This window comes from Podarcis melisellensis (genome assembly GCF_964234715.1).
Source record: "Podarcis melisellensis genome assembly, chromosome: 6".
In the NCBI taxonomy this organism is placed as follows: domain Eukaryota; kingdom Metazoa; phylum Chordata; class Lepidosauria; order Squamata; family Lacertidae; genus Podarcis; species Podarcis melisellensis.
In genome coordinates, this window is record NC_138538.1 from 5731949 (window position 1) to 5746999 (window position 15051).

Genomic DNA, 15051 nt, shown 5'->3' on the forward strand with positions numbered 1-15051 from the left:
TTTTAGATGTGGCAGCCATTTTGTGTTGTGCCATGTACTTAACAGCTGCCATTTCTGACTGGTGCCCACAGCACTTCAAAATTCCAGATGTGTTCATCAGCCCCAAAAGGCTGGAGTGTACAGATTAATTATAGCTTTATAAGACACTAGTCATTCCATTTTCTTTTAAATTTATCAAGTTACTTACAGAACCATTTTATACCATGTACTTTCTGTGCTCAGTTGATATCTGCTGTTTATACTTTTCCATTGTTTTAAAAAGCTACTAAAATGCACCCATTCTAATGAATTTCCTTCAATGAAATTTTACATTCTCCTTTTCCTACCTGTACTATGCCTTGTAGATTTTAAACTTTTGGATAAACTGTCTACAGAAATCTCTAGCCAAAACCATATCCATAGTAAATAAAAAATAAAAAAATTATGTGGGCCATATTCCAATGCAGCAGCTCCACTGGCACAACAGACTCCCATGCACGCAACAGAACTTCAGTTCCCACATGCTCTCAAAATCAGCTGAGGAGATATTAGGGGCACACAGGGGGAGCATAGGAAACAGAAATTCCAGCACAACAGCAGAACCCCACTGGTGGACCATTGTATAAGAAAGTCTGACTAAAATGCATTTTCTGCTGAAGTTATTATCTATTCTGTATACTTCTTAGGAATAAGAGTACATGCACAAGCAGCAAATTGCTGCCAACTTTCCAACACCTAATCACACATGTGAATGCAGTTAAGTAGCTTTCACACAATATGACTTTATGATCCAATTTATTTTTCTATTACACTGTCATGAGTTAAGCTTGTTATTAATTCAGCTTCCATGCGAGAAGTGTCCTTCCAATGTCTTCAGATAATTCTTTGTTGACATTATACTCATTATCTTAGTCTCCCTCTCCTTCCCTAGCACTAGATAATTTCTCTTGGAAACACAAAGTCAGCTAATCACACAATGCAATCACCCACCCCCAGGTATTTACCAGCTTTAACCACATCTGGTTCACAGTTACTGGTAAGCATAATTGAATGTCCTTTAGCTGAGAAAGTGTATATCAGTGCGTGTTGGCTGCTTCAGCTATCTATTCTACATTTGGTTATATTTACTTTTCTTCTATAATAATTATTCCTTTCCCAATTAGCCAACATGAAAAATAAGAGACGAGTCATTGCTAGGTTGACCTACTGAGACTTACAAGTGTCACTAAATTTCCTTGGATTAGGGCCAGGTTCTTTGATTCTATGCTAAAAACTCAATTCTTGCACCAAAGTAGCTCAATATCCGCAAAAGGGAATAATTTATGCAAATGACACAATACTATAAACTTAATTTACATCCTTCACTTTAGTAATAAAAACAATATTTTTGATAACCTGGCTTTTAAAAGGTAAAGGTAAAGGTACCCCTGCCCGTACGGGCCAGTCTTGCCAGACTCTGGGGTTGTGCGCCCATCTCACTCAAGAGGCCAGGGGCCAGCGCTGTCCGGAGACACTTCCGGGTCACATGGCCAGCATGACATCGCTGCTCTGGCGAGCCAGAGCTGCACACGGAAACGCCGTTTACCTTCCCGCTAGAAAGCGGTCCCTATTTATCTACTTGCATCCGAGGGTGCTTTCGAACTGCTAGGTTGGCAGGCGCTGGGACCGAGCAGCGGGAGCGCACCCCGCCGCGGGGATTCGAACCGCCGACCTTTCGATCGGCAAGTCCTAGGCGCTGAGGCTTTAACCCACAGCGCCACCCGCGTCCCTAACCTGGCTTTTAATTGAATTTAAATAAATGTGTACATTATATTTCATAAATGCCTTCGAGGGTATTCAGGCAACATGAGATCACTTCTATCAATCTATCTATTAACTTTTTAAGTAAACACCCATTAGAAAAATATCAATTTAGTAATCTTATGTATAGAATATTCCCAACTACAATCACTTCACAAAGGAATAAATTCAAATTCCATCAGTACTGTGGACGGTCCAGATTTTACAAACTGTATATACATAGATTACAAACGAGCAGTTAAATGTGATTCAGGGATGAGGAAGCAAGCATTTCTGTGCAGCTAGAAAGGTGACAGACCTTCCAGAATCCTGAATCCCCGAGTTTTTGCTTAGTGTCAACCCCACAGATTAGGCAACAATTTTTAATCTGCAGACTAAAGCTTAAAATGTCTCCCAATGACATCTTCATAGACAGTAGCAGCACAGTGTTCTTCATACTATTGCTTCCCAGACAGATGAAGTCCTAAAGGAAAACATCTAACCATAAATGACCACTATGAATTTTCAGAACTTGGGAGCATCCAAAGAAATGAGGTTCAGCAAATGAGCTTTTCACTATGCTTGGAAACTAAGCACACTTCGCATGTTATCTGTTTTACAGTGATAATGGAAAGATAGTTGCCTTCATGTTTAAGTGAACTGTCCCATTTTCTGCAAAACTGCAGAAAAGTGTAAAAATGCAACTGAAAACAAAAGGTATCTCTCACCACAATTAAGAACATAATCTGTGTGGGAATACCAAACAGAAGACTAGACTGCCACCACTTAGCAGAAGTTTCTAAATACTATATGAGAAAAACAGAGGGCCGGCTGAAAAAGAAAAATGTTTTAACAGGTGTTCTGTGTCCCATTCAATAGTATTTGCTGATATCAGTAGCCAAATGTACATCAAGTGTCAGGCTTTTTGTGAAATCAGAATCCACAGCAATGCCTTCCAGCGTGGTAATGAGAGAATGTAGGACTTCCACTTCATCCCAACATTCTATTCAAACACAGCTCATCTTTTTATGAATTCCTTTCTCTTCAATATGCTGCACTCCATGCTACAAAATGCCATAATAACAGAACTACTGAATTGTGCAGTGTGGTGCATGCAAAAGAATGTAGTTCTTTTCAAACGTTTCTCAACGTTTGATTGACTCTTTGTAGGTCAATCAAACGTTGAGAAACAACTTCAACTCTATAGAACTGAAGAGATATAGTTACAATTTAATTACAGTTCTGCAATTAAATTAATGAAGAGAAAGAACAGGTCTTGAAAAATGCAATCCCAAAAAATTCTCAGGCATGGACTATCAACTTCTGCAGGTCAAATTTTCTGGTTCTTACCCCTAATATGAAAGAGGCACCTTACTTTTAGGACACCTAATCTTAATACTAGCTGATATCACAAGGAGGAACCTTTAACAAGGTACAGTAAAGTTGTTACTCATACGGCTAAAAACACAATTAGGAAACTCCATAGAATTATTTATTATTTCATATTGAAATGTTGACCATGATTAACTGTATCACAAACAAAGAACTTAACAATGTAGCTATGGATTTAAAGTGGATATGCACCTTTATAAGGGGATTATGATGGCAAAAGTATGTGTCATAAAGTGGGTTGTATGAATTTCCTAGAGTGAAGAAGTGTACAATTTAAAACAAGCAAGCATGCAAACAGAAAGAGGATGTCCTGAACCCTTTCAACATATATATTCCCTCCCCTAAAAAAATTGCTTCTTCCCCTACAGGTGGGTGTTAGTTCTCTTCAAAGAACCATACTGTGAGCATGGAGAACAAAACATGAGTGGAAGTTTCAGCACTATTCCCCCACTCATGCTTTACTTTCAACACCCCTACGTTTTTAAACAAGGAAATCAGTTACATGGGTTCTGACACAAATGTTAGCTGCAGTAACATCTAGTTTCCCTGCCAAGCTAGCAATAGTTCATCAAAATTTATTTCAAGTTCAATTATTCCATTTTGTATATTCCAGTTTTATAAACACAACTTTTTTTCTCATCACAAATCAAATTTATCTCTAGTAGAAATATGATATGTTTAAACAGATCAATTGGCAATGTGTGAAACTTTTAAAGCCAGAGCAACAATAGAACATGATATAACTGCAGTATAGGTGTCTGTAGTCAGAAAATTTCTACATCTCTGCTTTGATTATTTTTCATTTTTCTCCATCCACTACAAGTGTACTTTCTACAGTTTCTGGATATGTAAAAAGCAGGCAGACCCCTGGATGGATGGATAGGTATCACACAATAAAACTGTAACAGTGAATTTTGTTAATGAATTTATGTGCAAAAGCTATTCTGCAACAGTCTTTCAGAAAGAGAAGTGGGGGGAGAGAAAGAGAGATCACAAGATGTCCAGATACAGTCAACCCACGTCTTCTAAGTTCCATTAGACATCTGGACAAAGCACAACAACATTCAATTATGGAAGTCAATGCTCCTTTCTTCCCCACCTCCCCCTGATATTTGAGATGAATTAGATTTGTTAAACCATTACTAAAAATTAAAAATAGAAGCTAGCCAAAGATACTAGCTTACTTTAAGCTATGTGATTATTTGGCAGTATGCACTCCATCAAAGTGAGTGTGGTTAGGTTTGCAGCAGGGGAACTAACATTGCATGCAAAAGCTTCCAAGTTCAATCCCTCGTGTCTTCAGATAGGACTGGGAAGGGCTCCTGTCTGAAACTCTGGAGAATGGCTGCCAGTCACTGTCAACAATACTAAGCCAGCTGGATTAAGGATCTGACTTGATATAAAGCAGCTTCCCACATTCCTACACTTCACAGAAATGAGACTTAAAATGGGAAGTATTTGGATTTCTTATCTTCCTTGCACTTTAATAAAGAATATTATCATAAAGCAAAAAAAAAAAAAGTTAAGATACTACAAAACCAGCAAAAGAGTTCTGGTATCCTCCCTACTCATTAAATACCCAGTCCACCTACAACAGTGGTCAGCAAGGTTTATCTTCCTGTGGAAGATCCCTCTGTGGGCCGGATCTTCCACGCGCGCCTATGATTTTCAGTTCTGCACAGATGTGATTTTTGGAATCTGCAAGTGCGCAGACACAATTTCCGGTGCCGCGGATGCGAGTCCCCGTGCCATGCTGGTTTAGCACAGCGTGCGAGTGGGCAGCTCAGTTCAGGGGCAGCTCGTGGACCAGTCAAACGACCTCCACGGGCTGCTTCTGGCCCATGGGCCTTAGGTTGGTGACCTGACCTACAATTCTGGTAAAATTCTGATAACCGAAGTTTCAGTACTTCATCCTGCATACTTTTGCTGTGAGCTTTTGGTTCACAGAAAGCACAGTCACACAAAGATTATTTCTTTGGCAGTGCAAGAAAAAGTAGATAGCAGTTCATAATGCATGCAGGTCCCAGTGTGTCAACTTCTTTGTAGTTGTCTTGCCAATTGCCACACTTACCGGTAGTTGTCTGTATAAGGCAGGGGTCAGCAACCCGCGGCTCCGGAGCAGCATGCGGCTCTTTTACACCTTTGCCGCGGCTCCGGGGCGGATACTAGCAAGGGGAGGAGGCGCATTGTGTGCCCCGACACTCCCCACTGTTTTAAATGTCACAATGGTTTTGCGGCTACCAGGTGTTTTTTTCTTCGGTCCAAGTGGCTCTTTTTAGGTTGCAGACCCCTGGTATAAAGCATCGCTGATTTCAACACAATTATGGAAATGAAATTTGACACAAAATGATAGGTGAATGCAAGAGATTAATCAGACAGGAAAGGCCCATGAAGCTGTTGGGGGAGAATGGTACTCCAAGCAAATGCAACAGAAAACATTGGAGGACAGAAATGGGAGATACAGTAAATCAAATCTTAAGTTTTGGCATGTAGAGGAATGGAGTCATAGAAGCTGACTTTGTCAGCAAACCCCAACCACCACATTCTACATTAACTTCCACCACCAGATGTGCATACAAAAAACCATGTTTGCTACTGTAGTAACCATTGAGATGTAGCAATCTGAAAGAGGTCTCAGCCTTCTCACAAAAGTTGTCTGAAAGACTGTGGCTGCTCTAAACTACAATCTGAAGATTAAAATGCCAGGGACATAACCCAAGAATGCATGACCACAGGAGAACCAACTTCAACAGTAACTAGCAAGTTTCTCCTATTCAAAATGGCCTACCAACCAACTATTCTCTGCCTTAGTTAATCTGAGCTCTAACTGATGTCCCCAAGCTCTGCCTCAACCATGGCCAGAGACTGTAAAGGCCAATAGATCAGGCATGGGTCAGATGAGAATTAAATTAACTACTTATTAAGACTCTCCAAGAACTCTAAAAGGTTAGTCACGATGTGCCCTTGTGGAAGCCACACTGGTCCTTATGCAGCAAGGCTTCTTCCTCTATATGCTTCTTTAATAATGTTTTCCACCAAGTTTTATGGAACAGATGTTACGCTAATCGGCTTGTGATTTCTCAGATCCCCCCCACCCCACGGCCAGGAGTTTCAACAGTCAGGACCAGCTTCTTGCTAAATGCCCAATGTACAATTTGTGTCTCTGTGGAACCCAAGACCACATAAAAGAAAGATGAGTATAAACCTCTAGCAGACATGTCAAACACCAACAATTTTGCCCATGAGTAGATAGCAAATTACTGCAGATCTAAGAATTTATTTATGGCTCTCGATGGAAGCAGCCTAGATTTATCATGCCACACACCGGTCAAAATATTTTTGCTGGACACTTCCATGTGGATATGAAAGTGAATGCTGGGGTTTAGTCAAAAAACCCTGAGTGGAACTCAACATTGCCCTATGACAAACATTCCATCTGCACAAGCAATTCAGCTTAGCAGACAGAATGATCCTCTGCCCATGAACGGTTCTGGAGGTTCTCTCAATGCCCCTCCCGAAGCTATTTCTGGTGTGGGGGAAAGCACTTTTGTGGAAGTCCTTGCATCGCACTTCCCCGATAAGGCTTGTTAGGAGAATCCTGCCCCTTAATTGTACTTATCTAATAATACTATTTATTTTAAATTTATTCTAACAATATGTAATTTATATACCTCCTTCTCTCAAAGATGCCAGAGCAGAATATGTATAAGAAAAAAAATAGCCCAAAACTTAACATTGTAGAAACAAAATGAAATTCACCAATTAAATTTACAGTAAAAAATTGCAGGCAACAGCAAAAAACAAACAAACAAAAACACTTATACCCAGTTCTACAGTGAATCTCAACACTACCCCTGCCCCACTAGACAAAGAAGTACCGGTACATCTTCAACTACCAGTGGAAAGCAAGTAAGGCTGAGGTATGGAAGGATAGTTCATTCCATTGGTGTGGATCCACTTCAGAGAATGTCCTGCCACAAGCACCTACACCGTGGACATTAGGTTTAGGAACCACCAAAATAATTTGATCTGCAAATCACAGAGCAGGGTATGGGAGGAGGTGGTTTTTCAGATATTTGGGACCCAGGCCATTCAGGGCTTTAAATGTCATCATAAGCACCTGAAAGACAACTGGCAGCTAGTGCAAGTATTTCAAAATAGGTGTGAGCAACCATTGGCACTTCCCAGTTGCAAATTCCAGACCACTGAAGGGCAACTCCACATAAGAATGCATGGCAATATAATAGTCCAATCTGAAAACTATCAGAGCTATCCCTGTCCAGGAAAGGCTTTGTCTAGTGAACCATCAATAACTGGGAACAATCACTTCTAATCATGAAGCCACCTGACTTTCAAGTGACAAAGATGACTCCGGAAGTGTACACATACCCAGGACTATCCCATCCAGGACAGGCTGTCTTACCAAACCCCATAAAAGCCCACCCATAGCATCTCCATTATGTCTGGATTCAGTTTACTGACCCATACCTAGCCCATTACCACCTTGAAATTATCAGGTCAGCACCTGCACTATTTCTCCTGATTCAGACAGGACTGAATGGGATTGAAATTGGTGGTGCACCACCATCAATTTCTTAAGCACCTTGCCCAAGGAGCGGTATTTATTTAACAACTACAGGTTTAAAGTGCCTCTTTTAAAGCCACTGGCACCTTCTCAGCCCTCAACATTAGCTTTTATTAGCAAAGGAGACATGCAGTAGGCTGAATCCCTTTAAGCTTGCCCACATCCTCAGGCCATAATAACTGAAACTGATTCAATAAAACTTAACCAGATGGTGTTCTGGACACATCCACAAGACTAGTCATAACTACAGTATCTAATTCTGTATGGATTCAAGCAATTTTATCTTCAAAGTGCTTAGCAAATTTGTCACAGAATGTCTCCAATCATCTCCTTCATCGGGACAGATACAAATGCCCCCTTCACTGTGTGTATAAGCTTTTGGATGCCTACTGCAAGCTGCAATGGTGGCAGAAGTGAAGCTCATCACTGCCATATAGTAACCACAACTGTATGCTCATTAGCTGTGTTCAGTCATATGTGTTTCAGGATTTACCCAACTTGTGCTACACCATAGTCCATCCTGTTTCATTGCCCACCACTCCCCAGAAGACTATGAAGATCTGTAAGCTCCATAGTGTCTGTCTGAGAAGGCACTTGGGAACAATTGTGTTGAGATCCCTTTCCACTTCAAATACTGTTTTGCAACCAGCTGTGAATCTGACAGTATCATTGTGCAGCTTTCACTGAACCAATGTGCTAACCAAAATATCACAGAGACCTTTGTCGAATGCTTTGCTGAAATCAAGCTAAACTGCATCCACATAATTCCCAGTGTCTGCTAAGTTTTCTAGTAAAGTAATACAGGATAGAGATAATATTAGTTTAGCAGGATTTATTATTGGCAAATCCATTATGCTAGCTTCTGTGAATTACTACATACTTTCTTAAGAATTTAATTTTGCATTCTTTCCATTTCGGGGGGGGGGAGGGGGGAAACTGATCAATTGATTGGGAAGCCTACTATGTCTTACCTTTAAACTGCCTAGTTTAAGATAAGACAACAACCATTTGAGTACACAACAAATATTCAGCTAATCCTATTGTGCAGGGTGTCAAAGTTTTCTGGCATAGGTACAAAGCTTCAGAGTTCAGGGAATTATAAGTGTAAAGGATAACTATTTGAATTTCAGGGAGCCTTTTGAGATTTAAACTAAGCCCCTTTTATCCTTTTATTTACCAATTAAATTAAGAATATAGTAACAAGGATTAGTTCACACTACAAATAATGCAGGAAAGCCATGTTGCTAAAAGAAGCAAACAGAACTCAGTTGAAAAAAGGATCACTGCTCAGGAGATGTGGGCTGTTCATGAAAATAATTTTGGTTTAAGAAGCTAGAAAGGCAAAAAGTTATGAAACAAAAAATATGCATACTGTACTTGTATTAATAAAACCTTGAAGGAACGGTGAATATTGCAATGAACAGCAAAAGCTTTCATGAGGAAGTAAAGGCAAGAAGAAATGTATTTTAGAGTATGTTGAGCCAATATCAAAACAATACCAGACCAAGCAGGCACCTACGGTTTGTAATTAAGGCTGCAATCCTAGCAGTGTCTACTCAAAAGTAAGTCTCATTCAATTCAATGAGGTTTACTCCCAGGTACTCAGGTTAGGTTTGAAGCCTCACTTCGCTTAGGCTATCCACCCAATAAAGTATGCCAAGGTTGTTTCTGTAAGCTACTCAGAAAGCTTTTCTAATATACAACCTGGAAGAGAAGGACATAGGCTCTACTGTATGGATGTCCTAGAAAACACAAGCCATAGGGACAATGTGGCCCATTTCCTCTGTTCTCTGAAATTCCAAAATCTGACCTGTATATTGCCATACATCATTTATTAAAATAGTTATTATGTCTGTTTAATTAGCAAATAATGTCATATGAAAGAGAAGAAACAGATCCAATTAATTTACAATGCATAATTGTATCATTCTCACTTATTTAGATATGGCTTCATGGAGTAAACAGGACATCATAGCCTAATCAAAAGGTGTAACAATATGATTCCAATAAGTAGTCTACTAACAGCAAAATTAGCTTTTCATCATCCATTTAAATAACAATCGACACTAGTATCTCATACCGCAAGCCTAAACACACTTACTAGGGAGTAAGCTTAACTGAACACAGCAAAACTTACTTCCAAGTAAACATGCATTAGGATTTCACTGTCAGATTTGCTCATTATTTTCAGGATGGAGAAATGCAAGTTCTAGTTAATCAAGACCTGGAGACTGTTTTGTAGATCCTGTCTGTCCCATAAGGCTCTCCTTTGTTAACTTGTAATACACCAGAGGATAATTTTTCACTATGTGGAAAACTATAGTTAACAGCAAGCTCTAAAGTCTAAGACTCTAAATGCATACACACCCCATATCATGAAAGGACTACAAGACTGAGAACTTGACAAGCAATAGCTGCATTCAACTGCTATTAATTCAGTTCAGCACAGCCAATCAATAAAACAGAATTGGCTGTCAAATGCTAAGAGTGGTTCCCTTTATTCCTGAAATACTACTGTATTTAAAGTGACACAGTATAAACTGCCAAACTTTAGTTCACCGAGCTTGCGGGGGGGGGGGGGAGGATATCGTGCAATTTCCAAAGTTTGTGTAAAACTGCAGCTTTTGTCTGTCTCGTGGCAAGAAAGCCGTGTCTAGCTTTCCCTTTTACCAAAATAGAATACTCTTCTCAAAGAAAACCCCTTAAAATAGAAGCAGTAAAAGTAGGGAACCAAGTTACAGTATATGTACTGGTACTTAAAATGCTAGTGTACAACATATATTTAGAAAATGCAACTAAACATTTGAAATGACTCAAGTATTAAAATGCATACAATAACTTCAGTACAGGTGCCTGCAAAACACTGTTTGCAAAACACACTTCCTTATTAGCATATATATATAAACAGTGCTGATAATAACCTTGTCTCTAATCCATGCTAAATAAATACCTTGACTGAATACAGAGAAAGCTAATTTTAAGAAATATCTCCTAGTAAAACTGCCCTTTGTTTCTATATTTCTTGACACATCAAAAATACATTACTGAACACAATAGTTCTATTATATCTATTTCTGGCTCTCCAGCAGTACAGCAAGCAATAAGGAGCTGTCTTTAAATTGAAGGAATCTCCCACTGTTAACAGTCCTGGAAATCTGGTTAATTCCTTATTTGTCGTCTGGGTTTTAAGTTATCAGATGCTACTTGCATGACTTTTACAGAACTGACAACCTATTTACAGACACAAAAAGGCAATCTACAACTTAAAAACTTCTACCATCACCTTTAGGTTGTTGTTGCTTTTTAAAGGAAACCTTTTACTCTCCCTACAAATTATTCTTTTGGGGTGTTGACACCCCCTTCATAAAATGTTCCCTACCTGTATGCAACATTTTCAAATCAATTCCCTTACTTATCACTTAGCATAAGTAGTCCTCCAGCTTTAGGCAGGGAAAGCATTATTCTGAAGACTGGGTTCTTAAAAATATACAGGGTCACTACCAATATTTCAGCTTGCAATTAAAATGGAGGAAAGGCCAGCCGATCGGTGCCTGACTTCAGGGGGAGACAATAACCCCAAACAGGCCTGGCTTTAGAGAGGCAGAAAGAGAAAGCAAGCGAAGGAGAAATATACAACATGTTTCACCAGTATTATTACCTCATCCCTTTCTTCCAAGCAGTTTTGAGCCACTCTCTCTTGTCAAGCTCTTGGGTCCAACTTGCACAGATGCTTATTTTTAAACGCTGTGGGGTGGTTTTTGTTTGCTTTTCAAATAAAATTATCAAACCAGAATGGAAAGGCTTGCTATTTCACGAAGTGGAGCTGCTGTTAAAATGCCCCCTTGTCTCCTCTCCACTCCCTTGAGCTGGGTGTTGACGCAGCAGAAATTACCAGCTGGAAAATTCCCCTTTTGGAGGTTAGAGGGAGGGGTGGGGTGGGGGGAGAAGAGGAGGAGAGAGGGGGTGGGAGAGAAGCAGGGAGGGGGGTTAAACCCTGCCAGTCACAGAGCTGTCCCCCATCTATCCACCCACCTAGCCCCAAATAAGGCATCATGTCCCGAGGTGAAGGAAGATCAGAGGAGCTCCATGCCCCTTCCACACACAGGGGGGTGGGAAAGTCATCTCAGCAAAACCGCCCCCCCAACCACGTCCCACCCTCCAGCTGGGATTTTACCCAGCTGCCCTTCCAGCATATCTCAGGGAACAGGCACAGCGTGCGTGCGCCGCGCGCAAGGAGGACGCGCGGCCCCCACGAACCTCCCATTGGGCGGGCGAGCGAGGGGTTGGGGGGGGCTAAAATCCATGACAGAGAGGGAGGGGGGGCGAAACGAGTATCCTTTGCCTTCAATTAGGAGAGGTGGGGCAGGAGGAGGGGGGAGAAGGGAACCCGATGCCCTCATTCAACTGCCCCCCAAAGGTCAATTTCTCTTCTCTGCTGTCCCCCAAAGGAAACCCCATCCATAGTATGTATGTATGTATGTATGTATGTGTGTGTGTGTGTGTATATATATATATATATATGTGTGTGTGTGTGTGTATCTCACCCCACACTATCTAGAGAGAAGGGGTGTGTGGTAGTGGTGTGGGGTGTGTGTGAAAAGTCCTTCCCCCCCCCCCCACCAAGAAAAACGCAAAGATCTCCCTACAGGGAACTAGGTTAATGGGAGACTTTGAAAACGCGCCGCTGCGCGCCATAAACAAATACACGCAGAAGAGACCCGAGGCGACCGAGTTGCCAGGTCTTTCAAAACATACTTTTCCTAGAAATAAAAGAGAAGGAGGAAAAAAGTATCGCGAGCGGGAGCGCAACCCAATGCGGTTCAGAAGTGGGGACGGCGCGTTTTTTAAAAGAAATAAAATGAAAAAAGCAAGTTTTTGTAGAGCGCTTGAGGCTAATTAAGGAAACAACAACCACCACCCCACCCCCCAAATTACAGAGAAAATCGCCTCAGGGCAGAGAAAGAGGTCGCCGTCGACCACGGAAGAAGAAGAAGGGAATAAAGGGGTGGTGATATTATTGATAGCCTTGTAAGATGTATAAATAGAAAGCGGAGGTTTTTTAAAAAAAAAAATTAAAAGAATTGTTTTGTTTGTTTATTCTGCCTGCCTGCCCATCTCTCTCTCTCCCCCTCTCTCTTACCTGCGCTTCATGAGGAGCGCGGCCGGAGCGCTGGCTCCACACGGTCGCACTCCGCGTCTTTCTCTTCATGAGTTGTGTGAAGGGGGTGGGGGGGGTCGGGCGAAGAGAAAGAGAGAGGGGGGGGACGATTGTTGGGGGGGGAGGGAAAGAGAGCGAGCTGGTGCGCGCTCCCGCCTCGCTTTCTTCCCTGCTCCCCCCCCCTCCTGAGGGAAAGGAGGCGCGCGCGCTCCACTTCCCCTCACAACTTGGCCCTAGAGGGGGGAGGGGCCGCCGCGCTCGAGCCGGCAATAAAAAAACCCCCCACAACTAGAGGTGGGCGTGGCCAAGCGAAGGGTGGGCGGCGCTCCTGTGGAAAAGGAAGAGCTGAGGGGAAGGCGAAGTGCAGCAGCCGCGTCGCTGATTGGGCGTAGCTGAGCACAGGCCTCCCTAAGCCACACCCACGCGGAGTCTTTCTTTTTTCTTTTCCTCTCTTTCTTTCTGTCGGTTGAGGCCCCGCCCACCCGGCCTCCGCTCGCGCCGGCAGGGGATTGAGAGAGCGCGCGAGGTGGGAGCGCAACTGTCAAGCTTGCCGGACACGAGGGTTGGTTGCGCGCGGGCGGGGCGGGGGAAAGGAGGCCGCTGAGCATCATGGGACGAAGCCGAGCCTGACAAGACTGTTGCCAAGGGCAAGTTGGGGCTTCTGTCTCCCTGGCAACGGTCAGGGCCTTTCCTCCCCTCCTGCCACCGCTGTCCTTCACGCCCTCTAACATTGCGGCGAGGGCTTAATGTAGGGGGACAGTTAAGCGAAGTGAGGGGGGGATTCGCACACGTAGCTGCTTTCCTCCTCGCCGTGAGGGGCTTGGGCGAAATTAAAAGGAAATGCCATCATGCCGTGGTGTTTAAATGCACGTTGCAAGAAGGGATCCAACAGACGCTCAGTAACTCTCAAGCCACCACAAAAATCAAAGGCAGAGCGAGAAGAGATGATCTGGATATATAGCAACTGCCTCTTTAAAATAACAACAATTTGGAATTCATAGAATTCACCCATCCGAGCAAATGCACATGTGATTTATTTAACAAACAAACAAATAAATTGGGGGATATCCCGCCCCCAAATAATGTGAGTTCTTCAAAGCTGTCTAATAACTCGTGCGCATAAATTCCACAAAATGGCAGAAATACCTGAGGTGTTGCGAAACCATATAATTTTCAGCTTTATATTAACGGCAGGGAAGTTCAGAACTGATATAGGTATATCAACGTATTCCAAGGAGACCCAACTCTCAGCCTCTCCGAACTTCAAAAAAGAAGGGGAAAAACCTGTCTGTGCAATTTTGGAAACTTTCTGATCTATAAAGTGTGGGTGTTTGCCGAATAAAATAAGTTTGGTATCCCCCAGATCCTAGCTGTGCTTTGTTTTTTAATTTCCAAATTTTCAGTCCATTGCTGAACCAAAATGCTAAAGTCAAACAGCTGGCCTGATAAAAGCCAAATTTACACCCTCAAGAACAGTACTCAGTATGCTGAGATGGCTAAAACACCTGCCTACAGGAGTGGAAATCAAGTTTTGGATTTTAAAAAGAAGTGCAAAAAGTAATAATGGCTTCCTGTCTATGCAAATACATCAGAGAATAAGCATATAATAGAATTCTGAAGTTTAATAAAATATGCTACAGTCTTTCCATTACCTCTTTTTTAATCATGTTCACCTTTCACATCTATATGCTAATTTATGCCATTGTGGTTAAGAGTGTCAGGAATGGAAGAGTGGAAATCCCACTACAGCTACACTACCCCTAAAATCAGCCACAAGAAATAATTGTTCCTGCTCTTTGTAACTTAGTTCTAACTTTCCAGCTCACTATAAACCTGCTGCAGCAAATTCTAAAACAAATGCAGTTTATTGTCCAAACTGCAGGGTGGAGGAGTCTGTGGGTTGCAGAAAAGGTCAATTTACTCAAATTGCCTCATCAGACTTCCTCCAAATCACACAGCCCAGTTGCATTCAGAAGCCTCGTGCTCATTTGACATGCATGCAGTTAGTTTTAAAATGTTCAGAAACTAAATTTCACGCATGAAGTTAAAGCCTAGACTCCTGTCATTCAGTCTGACTAAGCCCCTCAGCCACAGGGCTCAGGTAATATAATACATGCACATCAGGGATGCACAGCAACATTTTTTTCCAGGGCCCACT

The 15051-nt window shown here is 42.0% G+C and overlaps 1 protein-coding gene across 4 annotated transcripts in view; it reads right to left on the minus strand.

Annotated features, from left to right (window-relative positions):
• The window catches only part of ZBTB46 (zinc finger and BTB domain containing 46), a 51432-nt gene extending 38271 nt beyond the window's left edge, over positions 1–13161 (minus strand). The window contains exons 1-2 of one of the 4 annotated variants that reach the window (XR_014169707.1): positions 12876–13160; positions 11394–11643 (exon numbers count right to left, since the gene is read on the minus strand). The gene's annotated coding sequence lies outside the window, so the exon portion shown is untranslated. Of the gene's footprint in view, positions 1–11393; positions 11644–12875 lie in introns of all 4 variants that reach the window. The other 3 variants (XM_081916836.1, XM_081916837.1, XR_014169706.1) reach the window with 3 other exon arrangements.
• Positions 13162–15051: the final 1890 nt, after the last annotated feature.